At 39.3% G+C, this 26,817-nt stretch overlaps 1 protein-coding gene across 2 annotated transcripts in view; it reads right to left on the reverse strand.

Moving 5' to 3' along the window:
- The window catches only part of PLEKHG1 (pleckstrin homology and RhoGEF domain containing G1), a 223,253-nt gene that overhangs the window by 154,944 nt on the left and 41,492 nt on the right, over positions 1 to 26,817 (reverse strand). Inside the window, exon 2 of one of the 2 annotated variants that reach the window (XM_032407663.1) lies at positions 11,808 to 11,865. The exons of the other annotated variant lie outside the window; for it this stretch is intronic. The gene's annotated coding sequence lies outside the window, so the exon portion shown is untranslated. The remainder of the gene's footprint in view (positions 1 to 11,807; positions 11,866 to 26,817) is intronic. 2 annotated transcript variants of the gene reach the window in all.

The following is a 26,817-nucleotide window of genomic DNA, read 5'->3' on the forward strand; positions in this document are numbered from 1 at the left end:
TCTTCTCTCTTCTTCTCTCCTTCAACCTCGCATCACCCATAACTAGCAAATCCTCACCCTGGAATGTACTGTAATGATAGGTATGTTTCTCCTTTCTTCTTCCATGGTATGTACAGTACCCCCATGAGGCTCAAATAGGCACCATCCTCACCATCTCTTCATTCTCCTGTCAGCATACAAGGCCCTGTCTTATTGCTCATTCCAACACATTCCACCTAAGCCCTTGCTACAAGATAAGAGAACGCCTGGGTCTTAGAGTTTCAAAATTAAAACTAGGATAAAATGCAAATGCATAAAACTTTAAAGTGCTATATAATCGGAATGTGTCCTGTTATTGCTCTGATGTGTTATTGAAGCTCTCCTGATCCATTCTTACACACGATGACTCATGTCTGTATTACTACAGTTTTATAGCCCATATGTCTATCTCTAAACTCCAGTATCAAGATACGTGACCTAGTACAAAATGTGGATGCCACATCCTCTAGGTGAGAAGTTCTCTAGGAGATGAGGTTTGTTTACACAAACCAGACTTTCAATTGTCTGCAGGAACGGTGGGGAAGAATATAGGTAACAGGAACTGGCCCTCCAAATGGCCCTAACTGCCTCTCAGGAACTGTATGGGTTAACGAGGCTCTGTTTGCTTGAGGACTTCCCATGCATAGTTTTACGTCTAATGAGGAAAAAATAAACTGCAAAATATTTTTCAAATGAACTTTTGGAAAACAACTCTGGCTTAAACTGAAGACTTGCACATAACATATGCTGTGTATATACATAGTTTTATTGCCTGAATCCTTATTGGTTCCCAGTCTTTCCCTACAGAATCCTAGTCTCGAATGTTCAAATGTTCTTCAGAAATTCTGAAAGGTTTTTTGGAAAGGGCATTTTGCCAAGAGGGGGATCTTGCTAGACCCAGAGAGTGGTCCAGGCGAGCCGGCCTGTGCCTGTGTTCCTTCTGCGGCTTTATCAGCAGCGCTTCACAGGCAGACATTGAGATTGAGGGCACAGACGAAAGGAATCACTCACCGAGCTCGGCATCTGATGAGATGACACATCACAGCTGGGGGAGTGGTTTCCAACTCTTCACCCCCCACCCCGACCCCCAAGAAGGCAGAAGGCCATTTCCCTGGGGAGGGCTTTTCCAAAGGATTTCACACAGTTCAATTTTACGACTTTAGACCTGGCAGACCAAGGAGACTTTTTTTTGCCTTAAAAAGAATATTTTTTTTTTTTTTAAAGATTTTATTTATTTATTTTAGAGAGAGAGAGTGAGCGAGCGGGAGCAGGGCTAGGGGCAAGGAGAGGGAGAAAGAATCTCAAGCAGACTTTATGCTGAGCATGGAGCTTGACTCAGGGCTCTATCCCAGGACCCCAAGATCATGACCTGAGCTGAAACCAAGAGTTGGCCACTCAACCGAATGAGCCATCCAGGTGCCCCATCCTTAAATAAATATTTCAACAAATAACTTTTCCTATGTAGGCAAAAGATCACCCAAATTAGTAATATATATTTTGTTTGGAAATCATCTTTGTGCAAGTGCACTGAAATGGGACGTTAAGATGGAACACACATCTCGTCTGCAACTTGTTTAAAATGATTTTTCTTTCACCAATCCTTGTGTTGTCTAGAGAGGGGCCCCCAATCCTCCAGTTAAAATGATAAAGTATGGAGTTGTAAAAACCTGCTCTGAATTAAAGGTGATTCAATGAAGCTAAAAAGCCCATAATTAACCAAGCTGTCCCTTCAGTTTAAAAGTGCTACCAGATTTTCATCTCTCAGACTCTTCCTCAGGCATAAAGAACAGCATGGTCCTTCCCACTAGACTTTTCCCAGGGAAAACTTGGTTGGGGGAGGGGAGAAGAAGTGATCTGGACTCAAGAGGCAAAGAAGAAAGGTAGAGTTCTGCCTAAGGAAAAAAAAAAGATTAAGCCTGGAAAATAACAGTTATGGGGAAGACTAGAATATTTTCTAATTTGGAATCATTCCAAGAAACACAAATGACCACACATACATCCAGGTTTTAAGGGTTTAAAAGACAGTTTTATCAGAAATATTGGATAGTAAAATGTCTTGGAGTTTTAAAGTTTACTCTGCAATTGTCTTCACATTCAGAACTATGGACAAAGAAATTTAAGTTCATCATGTAAAATAGAGGCATCTACCTGGTCTTAAATATCTCTGTATTTAAAACTAACCCAGCTTATTGATTTCTTATGAATGTATGTGAAATTTCTTAATTTTGAATCAAAAAAGTTTGTGAATAGTTACATGTCAGGGACCAGGCTGCGTACTACGCATTAAGACCTAGTTCTGCCTTTGAATTACCTCAGTCCATTAGAGCAGGAATTAAATGCCTGAGAAGGCATTTCAAGACGGATTTTTAAGATCACAAAGCAGTGTCACATAATTAAAATTACTAAATGCATTGTTCAGAGTCTAACTGATATATATAGTAGCTTTGAGGAGAGGAAAGATAAAATCAGGTCAGAGTAATTTAAAAAGGAGGAGGAATTTGAACTGAGTTTAAAAGGATAGATAAGGTTCAGATAATAGTATTACTGCTACTACCTTCCAGCTCTATTTGAGAACCTGCCAAGGGCCAGGCTCTCACTACAGTTGGCATTGAACATGCACTCTCTAGACTCACAATGAAACTGAAGTGAATTTATTGCCATGATTTTACAGATAAGGATGGCAAAACACTTGCTCAAGGTCCAAGGCAGGAGGTGAGCAGAGACACACCCCCAGGTCCTGCTGACCCCAGAGCCCACTGTGTTTCTTGCAGAGCAACTCCCAGGAGCAGAGAGAGTCCTGGGTGGTACAAAATACATTTTTATAGAACAGGTGGCTTAAAGATAGAAGAAAAAACAAAAAAAGATCAGATCTTACAGAGCAAGCAACATGTCATTGTGAATTTTAGGCCAGACATCTGACATAATTAACCCAGCATGTTGGGTGGATCAGGCTGGTAGGCAGAAGGAATAGGAGGTTCGCAAGTTCAGAAAAATGGGAGAGAAAGAGAATCTGGTAATTCTGCCCCGATGTAGCAACACAGAGTCACATGGCATGCTTGGGCTGTGGGTGGCATTTCACATTTCACAGCAGCAAAGATACTGGACTTGGACTTGTACCTGGGTATTTATAACTTGTCTTGTTTCAAAAATTACTAATTTTGTGACTTTGGGCAATGACTTAAATTACTGAGCACTTCAGTCTCCTAACATGTGAAGTCCAATTCATGATAATAACTTGCACAAGGCTAAAAGAAGTAAGAAAAAGTATATGCAGTTGACCCTTGAATGATGTGGGTGTTAAGGGCACCGACCCCCCCCCAGCTTATAACTTTTGACTACCCCCAAAACTTAACCACCAATGGCCTATTGTTGCCCAGAAGCCTTACAGATAACATAGACAGTCGATTAACACATATTTTGTACATGTATTATATACTGTATTCGTACAATAAAGTCTTCTTCAGACTCCTTAATGCAGTCAAATCATGGGGGCATGGATTACAGGGTGCATGAGGCACTGAAGGAGCCGAAAAGGCACCCTATTCTTACAATAGAGTAAGTTAGAGAAAAGAAAATCTTATTAAGACAATCATAAGGCAAATACATTTACAGTGCCGTACAATATTTATTGAAAAAAATTCCGCGTGTGAGTGGACCCGTGCGGTTCAAACCTGTGTTGTTCAAACCCGTGTTGTTCAAGGGTCAACTGCAGTGTGTGGCGGGTGGTAAATGCTCAAGTGTTCGGTTTTTTTCCTTTATGAAGGCTGTGGAAATGGAAAAGAAAGGACGAAATAGATGGTGAGGTAAATTTAGGGAGATTTGGTGACAAAAGATATAGGAGCTTGGAGTGAGGAGAAGGAGGGAAAAAAGCACCGAACATGCATTTAAAATGAAAAGCCTGCACAAAAATATCTTATTTCCCCAAATAGGAGTTAAGAGTTAGTTTTAGGAAGGTGACTGGGAGATCCCCAGTTGAAAACACCCAAAGAAGAGTTAGAACTAAGGCAGAGGGCTTAGGAAGAACAGGGAAACCAGGAAATAGGACTTGGCGGTCATTTGCCTAAGAGCCTGGTTGCTCTAATATTCCATTTCTGAGGACCTGTGAACTTGCTCAACTCTGTTTTTCTTTGAATGACCATGCTTTAGAAATCAAAGGAACATATATGAAGTTACAACATTTTAGGAAACCAGACCCCATTTTTTTTTTTAAGACAAAGAATATTAAAAGAAAATACTTAATGCAGGACTTAAGATCACTTGCAACTGCGTGTCTTTCAATTTTAAAACACAACGACTATTTTAATACCCAACTTCACTTTCAAAAGTCTTTATCACGAATGTAATCTTCCTCCAGAACAGGCTTTCTGGACGGCGTAGAAAAGCCCTGGTGGGGAAAGGCAATAAAACACACATTTCCATACAAATAAAAACCTCAATGAGACACCACCTCACACCAGTCAGAATGGCTAAAATTAACAAGTCCAGAAACGACACATGTTGGCAAGGATGCGGAGAAAGGAGAAACCTCCTACACTTTTGGTGGGAATGCAAGCTGGTGCAGCCACTCTGGAAAACAGTATGGAGGTTCCTCAAAAAGTTGAAAATAGAGCTACCCTATGACCCAGCAATTGCACTACTGGGTATTTACCCCAAAGATACAAATGTAGTGATCCGAAGGGGCACGTGCACCCCAATGTTTATAGCAGCAATGTCCACAATAGCCAAACTATGTAAAGAGCTAAGAAGTCCATCGACAGATGAATGGATAAAGAAGATATGGCATATATATACAATGGAATATTATGCAGCCATCAAAAAGCCAAAATATTGCCATTTGCAATGACGTGGATAGAACTAGAGGGTATTATGCTAAGCGAAATAAGTCAATCAGAGAAATGCAAGTTTCATATGATCTCACTGATATGAGGAATTTGAGAAACAAGACAGAGGATCATAGGGGAAGGGAGGGAAAAATGAAACAAGGCGAAACCAGAGAGGGAGACAAACCATAAGAGACTCTTAATCTCAGGAAACAAACTGAGCGTTGCTGGAGTGGAGGGGGGTGGGAGGGATGGGGTGGCTGGGTGATGGGCATTGGGGAGGGTATGTGCTATGGTGAGCGCTGTGAATTGTGTAAGACTGATGAATCACAGACTTGTACCCCTGAAACAAATAATACATTATATGTTAAAAAAACAACAACAAAAAAGCCCACATACATTTCCAAAAGGGCATGTTATCTTGGAAAAGGCAACTGCAGTAGAGATGGCTGGGGTCTGGAATGAGCCCAGAAGAAAGGGGCCGAGGCCATGGTGGAGGTGATGTCAGCCGCATTATGCAGTCCCCACAACCACAGACCTTGATTTCTGCCAGCCATGGTGGATAATTCTGTTGTACTGACTTCTTACGCTTGCTGAATCCGGCCCAGTGCTTCTACAAGGTTCTCAAACATGAAAACTAGTTGTCTGTTCCAGACACTGGATTTATTATCTACAGCTGCTGAAAGCAGATCTGGCACCCCTGAGCGCATCTGGTTCTTTTGACATTTTATGTGACAGCTTTTTCATGCCTATTAGATGGTCCCCGGGCAAGCTCAGCTGAGGTTCACCATCAGCTGCAGATGTTAAGAACATGAAACCTCCCATAATCCTCTGTGACCCCATACTTCATGGGGATCTGATAGTCTATCTGCTTTCTAAAATACAACAATGACTTGCACCTAACTATATAACAAGTAAATAACTTCGGAACCTTAATATATCAAAAGCAGAGCTTTGAAACATATAAAGGAAAAACTGATCGAATTAAAAGGAAAAAACAACCCCCTCACACAGTGAGAGCTCTAAACAGCTCTCTCGGAAAATGACAGGTCCAGGAGGAAAAAAGTTAAGTGAGGATATTGATGATCTGAATAACAATTAAAACAATTTTGTTTTAATTAATAACTTCATACCCAACCAACAAAAAATAAGCATCACCTCCAAAGGCACAGAACATACACAAGTGAATTATTTATAGGGGAAGTACATCTCTTCGGATCACATTTCTAACCTCTTTGGTGTAATACATTTCTGATACCACTTTTTCTCACATGCTTGCTTCACAGAAAGGTTATTTGTTAGACGTGTCTTACCTTCTCTGCCTCACTTTATAACTTCCCCAAGGGCAGAAGCCTTGTCTTCTTGCCTTGGCACCCCTCACAATGCTCAGTGCCTTATACTTAGCGCTTCATACAAAGTAGGTGCTCATTTATGAAACGATCACCCTGCCACAGGTCACTTTCAGCAATGCAGTGTCACTCACAACTTCGGCTAAGTCACTTTATGCTACTTCCAATAATGTGTTACATAAGGAGGCCATCAGGATCTATCAAATGTTACTAGACTGGCGGTAGTTTAATAGTGAAAGATCTAAGGAAACTTTCTTCCACATTAGAATTTCAGATGACTGAATGTCATCTTTGCTGAACCTTGGGCCAGGGCCTTAGCAAAATGCTTCAAGATGCCCCACACGTTTTATGCATGGGACCTTCAGGCCACCCTGAGGGGAGAGCAAAAGGTGAGGGATCCCTAATGAGCACACCAGAGGCCTGGCTCCGTTACCGGGTACACAGACGGAGTAGTACGGAGCTGTGGAACAGGGCTTTGCATTCCAGAAATGTCGGCTCTCCTAGCTCCTCCCACAGGGACAGGTCACAATTACGGCTTCAGTTCATCTGTATTTCTTTTTTTAATTAAGATTTTAATTATTTATTTGTCAGAGAGAGAGAGAGAGAGAGAGAGAGAAAGAAAGCACAAGCAGAGGGAGAAGCAGACTCCCTGCTGAGCAGGGAGCCCGATGTGGGACTGGATCCCAGGACCCTGGGATCATGACCTGAGCCGAAGGCAGCCGCTTAACCGACTGAGCCATCAGGCGTCCCACATCTACATTTCTCTCTAGAACCGATTTCTGCGTTTGTGTTCCCATACTCAACCTTACATCTGTATTTACCAAACTACCTTCCACAGAACAACACAATTAATAGATGAAAAAGCCATAAGGCCAGGTGGGGAATGTGGGGAGAATTCCACGCTTCAGTAAGCTTGATAAAGCCTGCCTATAGCACCTCCTCGTTGAAGACAGACGATTCAGAGCAGCCTGGTAAAGGGCTCTGCAGAAAAAGGAACTCATAAACGTTGCTTAAATCCCGAACACACTTGACCATGAAGCCCTCCCACCCCTCCTAGTTTTTGACAGGAACCTATTCCCATAATTCTACAAAATCGAGGTCATACTGTCCTGAGAATCCCCTAATGCTCAATGCCAGAAACAGGAACTAGTTCCTCATTCCAAAGGTCATCCTTTCATGAGAAAACAAGTACTTTTTTTTTTTTTTTTTAATGAATATCCTTTTTTTTCTCCAGAATGGTTGGGGCCCCTCTCTCACCTTTCACTATCTCTAATGAAAGATCTACAATGAGAAAGTCCTCTTCCTCCACCCTCCCCTCACCCCTAAAAGGGCGTCTAATGTCTACACCAGCTTAAGCTACACAAACTTCTGGAGATACTTTTTTAAAATATTTTTAAATTTTTGATTGTGGTAGAATACACATAACATCCCATTTCCCACCTTGACCATTTTTAAGTGTGCAGTTTGGTAGTGTGAAGCACATTCACACTGTAATGCAAGCAATCTCAAGAATTCGTCAAAAGAAGATATTTTTTTAATGGGGGAGAGATGCCCACTATGTGCGCAGAGTCAAATCGGCACATCTTTCTGAGTGCTGTCATTTTGTGCTATATTTTTGTAATCACTATATTTAGTTATACACCTTTAATCTTCAATTATGCATTAAAAATCATTTCCATGACACCGATTCAGGGGGTTTTGCAATGGAAGACACGGAAGGAGAGCATCTCAATGACTTTTTAAAGATCCCATACTGCATTAAGTCCCTGTCCTCTAGCACCGTGCTAAGAGTTGTGCTGGATGGTTATATTATTAGCAGCGTCTAGCTCAAGACAGCAAGGTCTATATTCACAATGTGAATCATTTATGCTGCAGCCACTGATGAGCCTTCTATCAGCTGCCTTCCAACAAAGCTATCAGCCCCGAGTAAGACACTTCCTGGGCTTTGGGAACACAGCGGCAAGGACCCGGGCAGGACATGGAAGGGCTATGCAGAGCCGATCCCTCCCCGAGCATGCCTGCATTGTACTGTTCGTAAGTCCTAGGGGTAGTAAGCCCCAAAATTTCAATCCCACAAAGCCTTCAACTCCAAAACGAGAGACTTTTGAGGTACCACAGAAGCAGCTACCGACCTGGGCTCAATGTGTGTGCCTCCCACAACTGCTCACAGAAGGGCAGGAAGAAGGTTCTGATGGAGATGCCGGACAGAAGAGCTCCTCACCCACCAGGGAAGAGCACAACCATACTGCAGGTCCTGAAGACACCCGCACAGCAGTGCTGGGTAATGGCAAATCTGGCAGGGGAGATCTACCATGTCTAGTCCTTGGTGTCTCCATCAAAAAGCACGCCACTGTCCTGTGTCCCCACTCGACAGTGTAAGGGGCTTGGCAACTGCTCGCAAGGACAGGAAAGAGCAGGGCACTGGAGTACCCCAGCGCCTGGCGCGTGCCTTGGAACATTCAGCTGGCATCTTTCTGCTATTCGGGCAGCTCTATAGTGTGCACTCCTCACAGCAGCTCTGCCCCACACACTTCTATCAGAGGGCAGGTGAAGCCTTGGGCAAGAAGGCGCGGAGAATGAAACGCAGAGGCAAGTTTATTCAGAAAAAAGTTACGTACATGTGGGTGTGTATATATGCATATATTGGGGGGGGGTGACTTTAAAATGTAGTCTTTTTTTTTTTAAAGATTTTATTTATTTGACAGAGAGAGAGACACAGAGAGAGAGGGAACACAAGCAGGGGAAGTGGGAGAGGGAGAAGCAGGCTCCCCATGGAGCAGGGAGCCTGATGCAGGGGCTCGATCCCAGGACCCTGGGATCATGACCTGAGCTGAAGGCAGACGCTTAACGACTGAGCCACCCAGGCGCCCCTAAAATGTAGTCTTGAAGCTGAATCTCTCTCACACGCACTCATGTCACATCAACAGAAAAATAATGCATAATAGAACTATACTCCTTTGATTTTTCAGTAATCTAGGACCATCTAACCAAGTACTATTAGTTAAAGTCAGTTGATTCCTTCTGTTTATAATCCTAGACTTATGTTTTCAATAGCTGGTGAGAGGGTCACCTTTCTCTAGAATTCTCTTGCTTGCCTAGCTTAATGTGATTAAGTGGTGTCCAGTGGCATATACTGGTTTGTTAATCTAGAGAGGAAAGCTCTTACCTACAGTTAGCGGTAACAGTCTAGTAGATTACAATTTTATATTAACGTGCTAGGTACATTTTTGTGTACATGCCCAGACACTTGCTAGTCTGAGGAGTAGAGGGTTAGCAGCTCACTTATACACCCAAAGCAATTTCAGAATACTTCTGAGGTACAACATGGCTTTTCTAAAGGAGGACATTAGCTCATTCATTCTTTGAGCAAATATTTGAGCTTCTCTCATATGTCTGGCTTTTTCTAGAATATATAGCAACGAGCAAAACAGACAAAGATCCTAGCTCTCAGGGAGCTTATCTTTGAGTGAGTACCTATTTTGAAAAAAGTTCTTCAGACATGCAACACACTTACTTTAAATCAACAAATGACTTTTCAGAAGATATTCTGGACACAATTTATATAGTCAGTACAGTTGAAGACTAACAAAAATATTTTCTTCAAAACCAGATCATGGCTTCAGACACAAACAAAACCAGATCACGGTAATTGAAATGTTGTATACTCAGTAACAGAGATCAGCAACTAGGGAAGAACTAAAATTCTAGACTCCCACAGCAGCAAGGAGGTGAGGCGAGCCACTGTTCTCATGAACACCACCCCCCCAAGCAAAAACACTTGTCCGAAATGGACCAAAGAATCCTGAGTCAAGTTTTGCTTTCCCCTCCCTTATTTTTCCATATCATATTACAAAGTGAACAGAATATCAGTGGAACTCTCAAGGGAAAAGTTATTTATTTTAATCTAGAAAAACAGTGCAAATAATCACAGCTACTCAACCTAACAACATGTCACTTCTTTCTTTGTAGCTAGAATGGTGTCTCTCTCTCTGATAAGCAGACAAGTCCATGGACTCATTCACAGAGAAGACTATCATTTCTAAAAATTAATAATTCTCTTCCAAAAAAGAAAGAAAAAAAGCATTCAAATGACTGAATCTCACATATGTAGAGGGTGCCTGGCTGTGACTCAGACTTTTGTGGGCACTCTGGGCCCTTCCTCCATAAAAAGGACCAAAAATTTTATTTTATGACTGCATTGTTATAAAGAAAAACATCATCCAGGCTGGGCTTCATTATCATATATTTGTTATCATATTCACTTGTCCCCTGCTTTCAAAAGAAATTAAAATGAAAACATTTTCATGGGTCTTTAAAAATATCACGGATTCTGGGCACTGTGCCTAATGAGTAAGTCAGCTCTGGACCACAGACTGCTGATTTTTTTTTAGGTAGGTTCCACGCCCAGTTTGGAGCCCAACAAAGGGCTTGAACGCACAACCTGAGATCAAGTGAAAATTTTCAACCTGAGATCAAGACCTGTGTTGAAGTCAAGAGTCGGATGATTAACCTACTGAGCTACCCAGGTGCCCCTAGGCTCTTGATTTTTCAGCTACTCAGCATTCTACTGTAAGTTAGGCAAAAGAATTTCTGGAACTTTATTGCCAGCAATGAAGATCTACTGCAAGAAAACCATTGTTTTTACCAGTTAACAAAACATTGATGAATTCTGAACTCTGACACAGCAAAGTCATCTTTACTCCATTAAAATACCATTTGTCCTTGTAATAACTTTGAGTACTTCAAGAATAATGCAGTGTATCAAATATTTATGATTCCAATAAAGCATTATTGTTTTGCTAGTTAAAGGCAATAAAACTCTAACCCACTGCTGTACTTATGCTTTTAATTTTGTGGGGTCTTTTTGGTTTGTTTTATTATTTGGTTAAAAAAAAAAAGGCCTGGTATAAAATTTAAAGTATAAACTTATGAGTTAAAAGTGATAATTCTATGCTTAGCAGACTGGGTTTCTTCACCTCTTCCTATGGTTCTAGTAAGCATTTGATACATCATCAAGCAACATCAGCTCAACATTCCATGTCTTGACTATAGCTTATCATGTGGTCAGAGAATGATCAAGTACTTAGGAAAGAAGCAAAGCAAAATAATTGCCTCAACCTTAAAAAAAAAAAAAAAAGCATGTCCCTTCCTTCCTTTGCCTTTTATCATTCATTGTGGTTTTTCAAATACCACCACCACAAAATTAGATTGAGACTTTAAATCTTGAAGAAAAACTAGAAGTTAAAAGGACAAGAAGAACTTTTCTAGCTGATAAAAAGCATTTAAAATATTACCTAAAAGACCAACTCATTAATAGCTGAAGGCCAATGGGAAGAAATGACTCCAAATCGGGTCACACTGTGGCTTACTCTTCCTGACTTCATTTTTATTCTCTCTCTCTCTCTATATATATATATGTATATATTCAAGGTATGCATTTTCTTTTATATTTCATCCTGTGGTTACCATATATGTTATTCTGGCCCACAAAATAGTTAAAAGCAAGAAAAATTTTGCCTGCAGTGTACTTATATAAAAATACCTAGCAAACCTAAATTATCAATATATTAATCTTTTAACATGTTTCATATTCAAGTGACAAAAAAAGAAAATAGCTCACTTTTACAGTTGAAGCCTTTCCAGTGGCTGCACTCAAGACTCCCAATGTCTGTCTTCACCTGTAGTGGAAACACAAAAATTAACTTGCTTCTTATTACTTTTCCAGAATTACTTCAGTGGAACATGGATGATATATCAGGGCTAATTCTAAGTGACAGAAGGAACACTGGCTGCAAAAAGGCCAGCATTTTCTGAGGAAAATGCCACACCTATACTACTGGTCTGTAATAGACCTATAATAATAATCATAACAATTTAATTAAAAAACAAAAACTTACAGGATGTGGTATTAGGAAAGTTACTGATGTTCAATCCTTGATTTTCCCTTTCCCTTGAAATCCACACAAAGTTTAAAAAAAGGTGAACTTCCAATAGCACTAAAAACTAAGTTCAGTGACCACGGGGTGCCTGGGTGGCTCAGTCAGTTGAGCGTCCAACTCTTGATTTAGGCTCAGGTCATGGTTTCAGGGTCATGGGATTGAGCACTGTGTTGGGCTCCACACTGAGCATGAAGCATGCTTGGGATTCTCTCTCTCTCTCCCTTTGCCCCTCCCCCCACTGCTTGCACTCTCTTGCTCTCTCTCTCTCAAAAACAAAAACAAAATACAAAACAAAAACTAAGTTCAATGACCTCCCAGAAGCCGGGAAGAATTTCTCCTTTCTGGAGAAGAGATGAAAGCAGGAGGAGAGTGGGTGATACTCAGTCTCAACCACACTATCCCTATCCCTGAAGCCCAAGTTGTCCATTGGATGTGCAACTTTCTAAAGTCATGGCCATTCTATCCCTGATTCCTCTCCAGGGCTGTATGCCATAATTTGTCCCCCTTTCTATCTTTGCAAAGTAGTTGGGGTAGGGGTGGAAGTCTACAGGGGTGAGGTTTACATCTGATAAAATTTGGGGTGGTTTTTTTTCTGGTCCCTATTTTTAAAAAGAAGGAACCACAGATATTTCTATGTTTGTAGAGTTTTAAAGGAAAAACCAAATGTGCTTAGAAATTTATCATATGGATATCTTCATGATAAAAACTTAAAAATATTCCAGTTGATTGAGGGATGAATCAAAATAAAAAGTTAGGAGTGAAAAAGTAGCACTGGTGGTAAGTGTTAAAAGCAGGTAAAAAAGGAGTAAGGTATGCTAATTATTCTAAGAATAGTCCAAATAGAGTGAAAATTTTCAAAAGTTTTGAAAAATTATTTATTTATATATTCATTCATTCATTCATTTATTTTAAAGACATTATTTATTTATTTGTTAGAGAGAGACACAGCGAGAGAGAGAGCGCAAGTGGGGGAGAGGGAGAAGCAGGCTTCCTGCTGAGCAGGGAGCCTGATGCGGGGCTTGATCCCAGGACCCTGGGATCATGACCTGAGCTGAAGGCAGACACTTAACGACTGAGCCACCCAGGCGCCCCTTGAAAAATTATTTTTAAAAAACTTTACTATAATAATTAGCTCCATCTAAGTCTGAAGTCCTAGATCATGTCATAAAAAGTGGAGAACTGAGTAGGGGTAGATAGTGAAAGTGAGCTAATTTTATTTTATATATGAGGGATAAAAAAAATGTAGTTTTACTGTGGCACTAGTAACTGGTTGGTATTTTTTGTTTTGTTTTGTTTTGTTTTAAATTGGAGAGAAGAAAGAAGTGAAATACGTATTTAAATTTAGTTAAGTTTGAAAACAGTAATAAACATAATACAGGAAAGGCAGAAATAGAAATAAAAGCAGGAATTTGTGATTTAGATATTTAAAAAGCAGTCATTGGTTCATTACAGAATGAAATACCTCATAGACAGATTTCAGGCAAATCTAGTCTTAAAATCCAAGATGAATAGAATTATTAAAGGAATATATCACAGACATGGAAGAGATTAAGAATTGAGTGTTATGTAAAAATATCCTTGTGAATAACTTAACATCTCAATAGAAACAGTTTCTTAGATGGTATTTAATTATTAAAACTAAACCAGAAATATAAAAGCTACAGAACTAATAAACAGGGATTAGTGCAAGGATTAAATGATTCCCAAACTACATAAAAAACTCCGAGGATATAGAACAGACGAGGCTCCCCAGTTTGTTTGAAGAAGCTAGTACAAGCCTGATAACCAAACTTGACAAGATAAGAAGAGAGAAGAGGCTTGTTTAGCTTAGATAAATAAGGCAGAAGAATACTAAATAAAGTGCTCAGAAAACTCAATTTCGAGTATGTTAAAATAATTACACAAGGATATAAATTGGCTTATTCTAGAAATATTATATAAATAGATCTCCTGTGCTCTGTCAGTAGATCACAAGAGATCAACACATATTCCTATGTTCAAAGATGCTGAAACAACAGGATTAAACTCAGTGTCTATATCTGATAACCTCTCAGTAACCAAGAAATCAAAAGATCATTGACCATGATTTTTAAAAAGATCTAAAAACAACAGGGGTGCTGGGTGGTAGTAGGTTAGGCGTCCAACTCTTGGTTTTGGTTCAGGTCATGAACTCATGGTTGTGGGATTGAGCCCTAATTGGGCTCTGCACTCAGTGTGGAGTCTGCTTGAGATTCTCTCTCCCTCTGTCCTTCCCCCCTCGCATGTGCACGCTCTCTCTCTCTCTGAAATAAAGAAATCTTTTTAAAAAATCTAAAAACAACAGACAACATTTTTATGAAAAAGTCCATCATAAAATATGCTCACGGTGCAAAATGAAAGGAAGTGAACAGGCCAAATTACCACCATCAGCAGGTGACAAGGTTGAATACCCAGAAAAGTCAAAAGATACATCTAAAAAAAGCCTAGCGGAAAAAGAGAAGGTGCCATAAGATTATTTGAAACACAGTACATAAAAAGCAATGGTTTTGTTGTTGTTGTTGTTGTTGTTGTTCATTTGCAGCAATGACCAGTCACAAATAAATGAAAATGGAGACAGTCTGAAAATAGATTAAAAAAAAAAAAAGCAATGTTTTTTTTTTTTATTGTTGTTGTTGTTCATTTGCAGCAATGACCAGTCACAAACAAATGAAAATGGAGACAGTCGGAAAATAGATCAGATTCAGAAAAATGATGCTTACAGTAAAGAATCTACATAGAGTATATTTAAGGAAATCTTTATGATAATCGTTTCCTTGTGAGAAATGATAAAAAGCACAAATATGCTTTTTTAGAAAAGGAAAAAAAAGCAGTACTTGGCCAGGAAATGCAATATGAGGTAAACCAATGTATTTATAATTTGAGTCTGAGATGGTGAACTGCCTGTATGAGAATATGAGAACAGCAAGAGACTTTTACAATCAGAGATGCTTATTTATAGGTGAATACTTGAGGACCTCAGAGGCTATTCTATAAATTCAAGATGGGATTTCTAGAAAAAAACACATTACGAATATTTGATTATCCGGTCTTAAGTGCAAAACCCACTCAGGGCATTAGAAACAAACAGAATTTGATATTTTTTAAAAAGGCCCTAAAACACATCATTACACTTTTAAAGGTTGAGGAAGGGTTATAAATAGTCATTGATGTTATATTTGTGAAAAGAAAATGCTGATTGCACGTCACTGAATCATGCTAAAACAGGTCACATTTTATTGCTTTTGGCCAAAGAACAATGCTAAACTTCTGGAATACATGCAAGGTGATGTTTAAAATAAGTTACATAGGCAAAATACAAGTAATGTGAGTTTGAGAATGAAAATAAATAAAATGTCAGGATTGGTCTTATAAAAAGGAGACAGAAGTCCAAAATATGTCACCATGTCCTTTTAGCCACAGTGTCTAAAATAAGTTTACCTTTAGTATTAAACAGAGTGAGGAGACTAAATGTTAAATGCCCTGACAACAACTACATGATCAATTCTAGTTAATCAGAATGAATGTGAACAAAAATTATACACAAAAGGGACCAACTTCGCTCTTTATATGGAGGACACAATAAAAGGCCTGTTAGCTTTGCAGAACCGTAATACCCAGTGACTAGTAAAACAGCTTTTAATGGTCTGAGTAAGCGTGGCTTAAACAAGGCACAATTTAAAGTCATGTGTGATAAAACACTTGTACTCATGATAATGACTTTGCAAAGACCCAAAGCATAAACATTTCTCCTAAAATGTCAACTATTTGAAATACAGGAGCTCCAGAGATCTGTACATAAGCACAAAATTTCTTATCTTTATTTCTTCGGTGAAACACATGAACTTCACAGAAGAAACAAAATTAGGGTACAGATACACATAAGGGGCTACCAGAAATCATAAGACTTTAGACCAGTGTAGACCATAATGTAATTAATACTAATAATGCCAACAAAGGGCAAATCTCCCAAAGTCCCTCCCATAAGTATCCAGAAAGTATTCCTTTTTTGCCCCCCTCCCTCTTCTTAGAAAGCATTCTTTAAATCAGTAACACAAATGGTCAAATGGACAAAAACAAAGTATTTCTGAGGCGATATGCAATTAGATCATGTAAATCCAAAGGGATCCCTGCATTTGGACTAGAGTTCTGCTTCTGCCCCAGACCTACCTCCTTGGAGTGCCACTCCACATCTGTCCATTCTGATTTGAGAAGGTGAGGTAACCTGTGATTCTAGGTCCGTGCAACATAAAACCCTCTTCTAGCTTCTACCTGCTCTGCTTTGAGCTACTTCCTATCCTTCATAGACCATAAGCAGGTAACAACAGCTAGTGTAATTCAAACCTTCTTAAATTGGTTGCTGAAAGTGGGCGGAATGATATCATCTGCTGGTTTCAGAAGCCCAACATCTATCTACCCTCCTTGTAGCAACCACATTAACATTTCCTCTCCTTTACCCTCCTCCCAGCTCCTGCGCTCTGAATGACATTAATCAGGCTAAGCTATTCATCATGTTTCACCCCCCTGATTACTGTGATTGGTTCATGAATAGGACATGGCCCAAGCAGACCATACGCTTTACTGTTGGACTTTTAGACTATTTCCATTTTTTCCTCCCTATTACAAGCAATGTTGTACGTGGTCCTTGATTTCATGTTCCACCTTGTATTTATCTGAATTGGAACTGCTGGGATATTCATTATACACATGAACATTGTTGGGTAACGCCAAAATTTTTTTCCCCAGAGTAATTGTACCAATTTACACTCTACCCACAGTATATGAGAGTTCACTTTGCTCCATATTATGGCCAACATCTGATACTAAAATATTTTAATTATAGCTATTCTGGGTAGGAAATGGTATTTTTGTGGTTTAAAATTGTATTTTCCCAATTACTAATGACGTTAAACACATTTTCATATATATGTTGGCCATTCATGTTCCCTTCACTGTGAAAAACTTGTTCATGCATTTTGCCCATTTTACTATAGAATTATCTTTTTCTAATGAATTTGTTGGAGCTTTTTATATATTCCCCAATATAAAAATTCATATGCCTGTTTTGGATTATGGTTTATCTTCAGTCTCTCTCTTGACAAACAGAAGTTCTTAAATATGATGCCCTAATATATATCTCTTTTTGATGTAATGATTTTTGTTTCTTATTTAGCTACCCCAAGGATATGAAGCTATTCTATCACATTTTCAACAAAACTTTAAAATTGTGTATTTCACATTTAAGTCCTTGATCCATTTGAAATTACTATTCATGCTGTGAGGCAGGGATCTGTTTTCTTTTTTTTCCATAAGGATAACCTATTACCCCAGTATCATTTATTAATTTACTCTTTTTTTAAATTTTTATTTATTTATTTTTATTTTTTAAAGATTTTATTTATTTGACAGAGAGAGACACAGTGAGAGAGGGAACACAAGCAGGGGGAGTGGGAGAGGGAGAAGCAGGCCTCCCGCAGAGCAGGGAGCCCGATGCGGGGCTCGATCCCAGGACCCTGGGACCATGACCTGAGCCGAAGGCAGACGCTTAACGACTGAGCCACCCAGGCGCCCCTTTATTAATTTATTCTTTCCACTAATTTCAAGTCCAGCTCTGTCACATATTAGGTTTCTATATAAACAAGGGCCTGTTTCAGAACTACTGTTTTACGAGTCTAATTGTTTACCTCTATTGCCAAAATCACTTCTAAAATACTGTGGCATTATAACAATAGAAATAACATCTCTAAATCCTTCTACCTGATTTTTCTTCAGGATTTTTTTGGCTATTTCTGGATCTTTGTTCTATATAAATTTTAGAATCAACCCAAGTTCCACCAAAAACTTGTTGGATTTTGACTGGGATTGTACTGGACCTGTATTTGGGGCAATTGACATCTTTTACCCACCACCCATTTGTTTAGATCTTTTAAATATATCTTTCAATAAAGTTAAAGTTATTCCATTTTTTTACATAAAGGTCCCACAGATCTCTCATTAGATATATTTCTAGGAACCTTATTTTTCTTATCACTGGTGAAGACACCTTTTAAATGTCATATTTGAAAATATACAGAAAAGTAGTATTTATTGTAATTGTCCTTTCACAGAGCCAAGTTTTGGTTCTGAGATGCTATATGTACACATAATTGTTCAGACATAAGCAAGAAAACCCACTAACAATGAAATTCACAATAGAAACTGGTTGACCAAGGTGGGAAGGGAATGGGGAGAATTAAAATGATCAAACATTTCAGAATAAGAATGTTAAACAATTACATGAATTTTTCATTCATGCAGGTAATTATTTAAATACTGAGACTTGGTTTTTATTCATTCATTCATCAAGTATTTAGGATCTATTATGTACAAACATACATTTCTATTCTCAAAGAGACCTGCAAAGACAGACATTCTGTCCTTTCCTTGCAAGCTCAATCACAGGCCTGTACCCCTGAATCAAGTCAATCTTTATTTCTAATTTGACATGTCTAATTGGTCATTTCTTTTCTTTGAAAGAAATACAGTGGGTCTCAACCACTTAAAAAAACCCAAACTCTAGAATTTGGAAGTGGAGACTATGGAAAAGAGGTAAAAATCTTTCAATAGCTAATATTTGTTGGTTTCCTTACCAGTCAATATACCACTCTTACCTACAATTTGATTAAATTATGTAGTGAGCACCTACTGTATGCCAGGTGTGGGGTTATGAAGTGAGTAAAGGACAGTGTCTCCAAGAAAATCTTCTCCTATAACAAAATGGATGTGTTCTTGAAAAAACTATACACATCAAGCAATTTGAATAAGTTGAATTATTTTCAGTGGCATTTTAACAGATACATCAGGAAAAATTTGTCAAAATGAAGGTTCTAGGTGAGCGCTGTGAATTGTGCAAGACTGTTGAATCACAGATCTGTACCTCTGAAACAGATAATACATATAAATAATAATAAATAAACAAATAATACAAATAAAGATAGCAGGAGGGGAAGAATGAAGGGGGGGAAATCGGAGAGGGAGACGAACCATGAGAGACGATGGACTCTGAAAAACAAACTGAGGGTTCTAGAGGGGAGGGGGTGGGAGGATGGGTTAGCCTGGTGATGGGTATTGAGGAGGGCACGTACTGCATGGAGCACTGGGTGTTATGCACAAACAATGAATCATGGAACACTGCATGAAAAATTAATGATGTAATGTATGGTGATTAACATAACAATAAAAAAATTTTTTAAAAATGAAGGTTCTACTCACTCAACCCTGATGTTATATATAAGCTTTGCATATCTTATGAGGCACTGCATACTGCATATAAATAAAATTTAGAAGTGAGTTGAACTTTTTTTTTTTTTTTTTTTTTTTTTTTTTTTTTTTTTTTTTAAAGATTTTATTTATTTGACAGAGAGAGCACAAGCAGAGGGAGAGAGAGGGAGAAGCAGGTTCCCCGCTGAGCAAGGAGCCCGATGTGGGACTCGATCCCAGGACCCTGGGATCATGACCTGGGCCGAAGGCAGCTGCTCAACCGACTGAGCCACCCAGGCGTCCCAATGAGTTGAACTTTTAAGACAAGTTCAGTTTTTAGTCTGTATCAGTTCCTGGGATCCGCAGGATCACACACCAATACTAGATAGAAATCATTAAAGTTCCTTATACATTATTAAGATATGGTAGGCTGATACTGGATACTTTCCAACTCTGAGCTATATTTAATGGTAAGTTGGCTGTGAATTTTTTTTTTAAAGAAACCAAAAGCAGATAGACAACAAAAACTGTGCACACGAGATTCTGATGGCCCAGACCTAGATTTGCTTTGTTTTTGAAGAGACCAACAGTTGGCATAATTACTTACCAAAGGATTGTTAATTCTAATACTTAGTCAGAAATTAGGAGTTCCAGCAGGTGACCCCTTCCTCGTATTTTCCCCTGTGTTCCTCTCTTTTTTTCATTCTTACAACAAAGTGGACCTCTTAATAAGGAAAGCTGGCCAAATAGAACTGAGCATTTCAACATCATTTTCTTTTTTCCAATGTTGGAGGTGGCACTGGGCAAAAATGGGAAGTAGTGAATGATTCTTGAACGAATGAGCTTCATTCAAGTGCCGTGAAAGGCACTAGGGTTACAAAGAGAAATACTGAGACTTTGCCCGAGACAGCAGACTTCGGAGGGATGCATATCAGGCAACAGACTGGATGGTAGCTATATCTCAAGTGCTTTTGTACAGCTGTCAACACATTCCCAACTCACTTCCCTATCACCCCAGCAACCCATGCTACTCCTGAAGCACCTGGAAGGCAGACAACAGCTGAGCACCCACCGGGTACCGCGCACAGGTGCTGATGATCCAACAGCGACTAGGACAGACTCGGTCCTTACAACTCACAGACCTTCCAGCCAGTGGGATGGGGCGGGGGGAGGGGGTCTCAGATTCAGCTAACAACAAAGCCCAGAGGCAGCTGCAGTTACACAGTGTGCTCTGGAAAGCATAAAAGTAATACAATTTTACTATTAGAACTTGGGGCTTCGTAACACATAGTGGAGGAATACCGTAGGTAAGGCAAATGTTTCCAAAGATCTGCAAGTCCAGACATAAATAAGAAGCAGGGAGGTGACTAGCAAAGTTGTAAGATTTGGCAGATTTTGTATTTAATAAAATGGAGGAAGTCACGAAATGGATGAACATTTCTAGAATTTTCTAAGGTTAGAGTCCATGAGCCTCTCTCAATCTAGATCAATAACCGTTTGGAGCAACTGAGATGTGTAAGTAAGCAGGGAAAAATGAAAGATGTTAATTAACATAGAGAAATTCCCTAAAATGAACAGAATTCAGATGGCTGTGGTTTTGAAAGCTGGAATATTTTATAAGTAAATTGATTTTGGTATAAGGAAACAGAAGATACCATGTTTCTTATGCCAGATATTTAATAATCTGATATTTTGGGAGATAGCTTTAGAAATCTGAATTTGTGTTTGCCTGTTTATTTAATGGTAGAGTACTGATTTTTTCTTTTCTTTAACCAGGCTTCTGTAAAAACACTACTTTTATTCAGGCAACATATGGAAAAAACTGTTACATCATTTCAGAATGTTATATTTAGAAAGGTAATTTCCTTTCACTGAAGGTCTTTTTTTTTTTTTAACCTTTCCACATCAGTCAAGAAAAACAGGCTTTGACTTCAGTTTTTTAAAAATGAACTACCAAATATATCACAGAGTTTTTATTTAACATCCATCTTGAGGATATTTCAATGAGCTTTCAGGTTCGGGGAGAAAAAAAAAAAGGAAACGTGCATGTGGAGGGCAGACTTCCAATAAAACATTTTACAGTTCCTACCAAACAGTGATTTATTCATCTACTTCTTCCTTGCCATTACAGCAAGTAGGACTTCCTGGAAATCTTTGGTTTTGCAAATGTGGTCTGTTTTTACTTCTAAAAAGAGGGGAAATGCTAAAATTGAATTATGTAGCCCATGAGGAAAATAGACGGGTGATAATTGACATATGCATAGAGACCTTGTCATTTTAAATCTGTACTTGAGAAAACTATTTGTCTTTTTATTAAATATGTCATTAGGGTACGTTGTGTGTGCTTAGACAGTTATTTTGCTGATTTAAAAAAATTCAAACTTAACACGAATGCTATTTCAAAAATACTTCAGGGAGTCTGCACTTGACACCATGAGCAGATAAATATTTCTTCGGCTTCTGCTTAGATGCATTTTTAGCCCAGGTACTTGGGTATATACAAGTGAAAAGAGCCTGTAATAGCACGGGCCTTTGGTCATGTGATTTTAAACCCAGAACAAAGGGCAGGACTCCAGTGGTACATAGATATACTAGACAGGACACAGTGCCACCATTTTCACCGTGACACTGAAATACGGTAGCTATATGAAAACACCGAAATGTACTATCTAGTGCCATAAAGTTAGTTAGAATTGCACTTTCCAATGTAAATGCTCAGCAACCACAGATATCGTTTAGCATCCATTTGCCCCACTGGACCACATAACACCCCATTTACTTTGTGTGCAACAGGATGCCCAATGCCTACCACAGGGTAGTTGCTCCCAAGTAATTATTAAATGAATGAGTAAAATATGCTCACTGAGTACGTATGGTAAGCAGGGTTTCAAGTGGGAGCGTCCAGAGGCTATGTAAATGTTGAGAGAACAGATCGTTTACTGAAGAGGGGTTGAAAATATAGAAACGGGGAAATCTTCAAAAGTTCCCTGAAAAGACAGAAGGAGCTGGGACCTAGGGCCCGGAGCGCAGTGTTAAGTAAGGCTGGGCTACTTTGGCTGGTTATCACAAGGGACAGGCACATGGCAGTTACTGGGCTTGATGGCAGGCGGTGGCCAGCATGTTCTTAGGTGATTTTTGGTTTTTTCCTTTTTTTTCTGGGAAGTAAAAGACGAGACCATCTTCTGAATCTGATGTGCGAGAGAATGTGTATTTGGGAAGAGTAGGGAAAGCGGCGAGATAAGTCATTTGCAAGAGTGGGGCGTGAGCTGACTACGTCTGTCGGTATCACACTTTGTGTCGTCAGTCACCAGGTGATGGGACCTCAGGTGGGACGCTGGCCTGGGCATGCGCATAGCAGAGAGCAGGTAGGAAGGGTAGGTAGCATCACAGGAAAAGCCTTGGCTTTGGCATCAGGACAGCTGTGTCCGTGCCCAAGCTCTGCTAGGAACGTGTTGCTAGACTTGGAGGAATCACTTTGTTTCCTTAGCTCCTAGGTTTCTGCCATTTGTAAAAATCACAGATGGCATAAAGATCTCCAAGGCCCCTTCTAGCTCTAAAAGGGCTAAGTCTTTATAAAACAACCAGCAAATGGTCTAATGGCTGCATAATTAACACAGAATAAAAATTCAGAATTTTTACTGTCTTGGCACACGGCTTTCTGGCATGGATTACACCACGACCTCCCCTCTGCTCTGCCTATAATCCTTCTGCCATCCTGTCATCTATATAACCAACATGATCACGTGACTTTCTGTGTCTCTGCTTCCATCCTTCCAAAGGTCCCCCCACTGCTGTCTGGGTGAATCCAGATTCCTCAGTCCAGCCCAGGAAACCCCGCGTCATTGGTTCTGGCCTCACTTACAGCTTCCCTGAAACACAAACTGCAAAATGGATTTAAAAAGAAAGAAAGAAAGAAAGAGAGAGAGAGAGAGAGAGAGAGGAAGGAAGGAAGGAAGGAAGGAAGGAAGGAAAGAAGGAAGGAAGGAAGAAAAAAGAAAGAAAGAAAGGAAGAAAAAGAGAGCATTTTCTTTATTAAAGGGAAAATAAAATAAGGGTTCTTCATCCCCTAAACATTCCTATTCACTACTTTAGGGATACGTGTATTGTCGTTTGCTATTTTAAGATAGATAGTCCAATTTAGAAACATCGGACTCAGAGATTTGGGCCAAGCACTTCTCGGTAGCAACAGTAAGAATTTGTGGCTGAGTTAAAATATACTAAAGTGAATTCCTTTCACTTTTCAAGGTGAGTACAGTATAAGTTAAAGCCTTCCTAAAAGAAATGGGCTTTCCAGAGGAAGTGAAGAAAGAATATAAATAACATTACCCCATTCATTAAAAGAATGGTATTCAATGATGTTTACACAAGTGGTTCTCGCTTTTAAACTTAAACCTAAATCTATTTTAAAAGCTGTATGTAAAGTAGTAATTTACTGAAGCCAAACCACAGAGAAATTTCAGGAATGCATCTAGGTTGTATTATCCTATTCTCAGCTATATAAAGAGAATCTTAATAGCTTCTAAATTTTGGTCATCTATTGACTAATTGTTACTTAAAAGAATGTTGCAACACAAAATAATTTGAAAAACTGTTGCAAACCAATTAAGTTTCTACTTGAGAGGGCAATCAGAGTGAGTTCTAGGGAAGAGTCAGGAAATGGAAGGAAAGACATTTACAAGCAACTGGAGAGCATAGGAAGGTAGGAAAGCCTAAATTGTTTAAAAAAACCGAGAGGTAACTTCACTAGAGCTAGGGTTTGGGTAGAAAACAGTAATACGTTCTATCTAAAAATTAACAAATTAAGGTAGAGTTTGATGCTGGAAAAGAAAAATTCTAAGCAATCCAAGAAGATCATCTGTCAATTTCATCACTGTCAAGAACAATACTTTCACAAGGACTGGAATAATACTCACAGATATTCATATTCCTTTCATGGAAAAAAGAACAAGAATGGGAAAGTTCTCACATTATTAAACAAATAAGTGCCAAAACAGAAAACTAATGGCCTAAATGATAGAATTTTTTTTTTTTAAGATTTTATTTATTTATTTGAGAGAGAGAGAATGAAAGAGAGAACATGAGAGGGGTGAGGGTCAGAGGGAGAAGCAGACTCCCTGCCGAGCAGGGAGCCCAATGCGGGACTCGATCCCAGGACTCCAGGATCATGACCTGAGCCGAAGGCAGTCGCTTAACCAACTGAGCCACCCAGGCGCCCTAAATGATAGAATTTATATGGCTAAAGACTCATTCAGTAGGCTGCAAAATTTAAATCTCCAGAACATATAGCCAAAACAAAGAGAAGGAAAATATGAAAGATATGGAGAATTGATTCCAAGAGGTCCTAAACTCATCTACAGGAGTTCTCTGTGAAGACTGCGTTAAGTATTAGTGGGGAGAAAAATATCCTGAGCCTGAGCAGACTTCAGATCACAAAGGTCAACAAAAAAGATTCAAAAACAGATCACTGGTGAAATATCAGAAGTAAGGATAAAGTAAAAATCCCCAAAAGCTTCAAAGAGGTAAACAAGACAGATGCATATACAATCAACTAAGTTACAAGAATCAGTCCAGCACCAGACTCACTGGTTACACTAGACTGTAGGTGTATCCAAGGGGCAATGCCTTCAAAGTAGAAGAACTATCATTTTGAATCTAGACTGAAATTATCAATCAAGTGTGAAGGCAAAATCAGACATTTTCAAACGTGCAGTAACAGAGCTTACCATCCATGCATATTATATACAAAAAGTTACTCCAAGGAATAGTCTACCAAATGAAGATGGGAATCTAAGGAAGAGAACATGGCATGAAAAGGATAGTAGGAGCCAAATATAACCCCAAAGTAGAGGAGTGTATAAATGAAGCTGTTGGAAAAATCTTCAAGCAGCAAAATTTAGCGATCCAGAATGGAATTTCATTCTCCACGGATCTGGGTATACATTACTTGGTTCCGCAGTGAAAAATATTTGCATATTGGCTTTCAATTGTTAGAAACAATCCATAGACAAAGTAATCATTCATAGTTACGCTGTGACAATAAGTATAACAGAAGTATTAAACCATGATACTGTAAAACAATTAGAGTCTAACATGCTGGGAAGTTATAGGTAGGGGCTCACCCTCCCGGCACTGAGGGTGTTCCCGGGCATGGGACTTCCAGTGCTAAAACTGGGCAAGTCTTGGGTAAGCCAGGACTAGTTTGTCACCTTAGAGCAGAGAAGAGGTGAATGAAAGATGCTAATATCCCCATTTTGCAGAGCCAAGGCTCAACAGAAGCTTTAGAAAAGAAGTAAGTTGGTGAAAACCAACATCAATATGGTAACTGTCAGCAGTGGCTGAACTTGAAAATGGGGTTTTTATGTTTGATTTCAACCCCTTCCAAACGATTTAGATTTTTAAAACAATACATCCATTTAGAATCGAAGAAGTCAAGTCTTATTCATGAGGCATCTAACTTCTAACAAAGAGAATGTTTCAAAATGAGCAAAACCTAAGGCTCTGAACATGGGGAGCTAACTAAAAATGACCAAACAAGGGATTTTTATCCAAACTATGATAGGAAAGCAAGATACAAACAAAACTGAGGACAGGAGGATCTGTTCCCTTGTCCAGAAGCAGTGCCTGTCCTCTCCTGAAGAATGGATGGTCACAAGAAAGGACAGGAGGAGGAAGTCTTCAGTGAACCAGAAAAAGGGATCGAGTGAGCCGAGTTAATCATGTAACAGGCCATTGGAAGCCACACCGCCATTACAGCTGCTGCTGGGTAAACCCTCGTAGCCTGCTCCCTCCACCTACAAGATTCTCAAAAGACATTCTGCTCCCTCTCTAGAGGTGCGACTATTTATGGATGTCATATATTACACTAACTTAAGAAAAAAAGAAAAGCCTGAATGCTATACCATGATCTGGCTGTTTTATGCCAAAATTGTTACTCATATAAAAAATTCAAGGGGCGCCTGGGTGGCTCAGTCAGTTAAGAATCTGCCATCAGGGCGCCTGGGTGGCTCAGATGGTTAAGCGTCTGCCTTCGGCTCAGGTCATGATCCCAGGGTCCTGGGATCGAGTCCCGCATCGGGCTCTCTGCTCCTTGGGAGCCTGCTTCTCCCTCTGCATCTCTCTCTGTCTCTCATGAATAAATAAAAAAAATCTTTAAATAAAAAAAAAAAAAAAAAAAAAAAAAAAGAATCTGCCATCAGCTCAGGTCATGATCTCTGGTTTCTGGAATCCAGTCAGGCTCCCTGCTCAGCGGGGAGTCTGTTTCTCCCTCTCCCTCTGCTTCCCCCCACCCCTCATGCTCACTCTCTCTCAAATAAATAAAATCTTTTAAAAAATTCAAAATAGGGCTTCTTTTCATGAGCATTAACACTTTGAAGTTTGTCTAATGACCCTGAAGACGGATTTGTATCTATAGATTTTTTTTTTGTCTTTAAAGAGAAC

Source organism: Phoca vitulina, unplaced genomic scaffold (assembly GCF_004348235.1).
Source record: "Phoca vitulina isolate PV1807 unplaced genomic scaffold, GSC_HSeal_1.0 scaffold9, whole genome shotgun sequence".
In the NCBI taxonomy this organism is placed as follows: domain Eukaryota; kingdom Metazoa; phylum Chordata; class Mammalia; order Carnivora; family Phocidae; genus Phoca; species Phoca vitulina.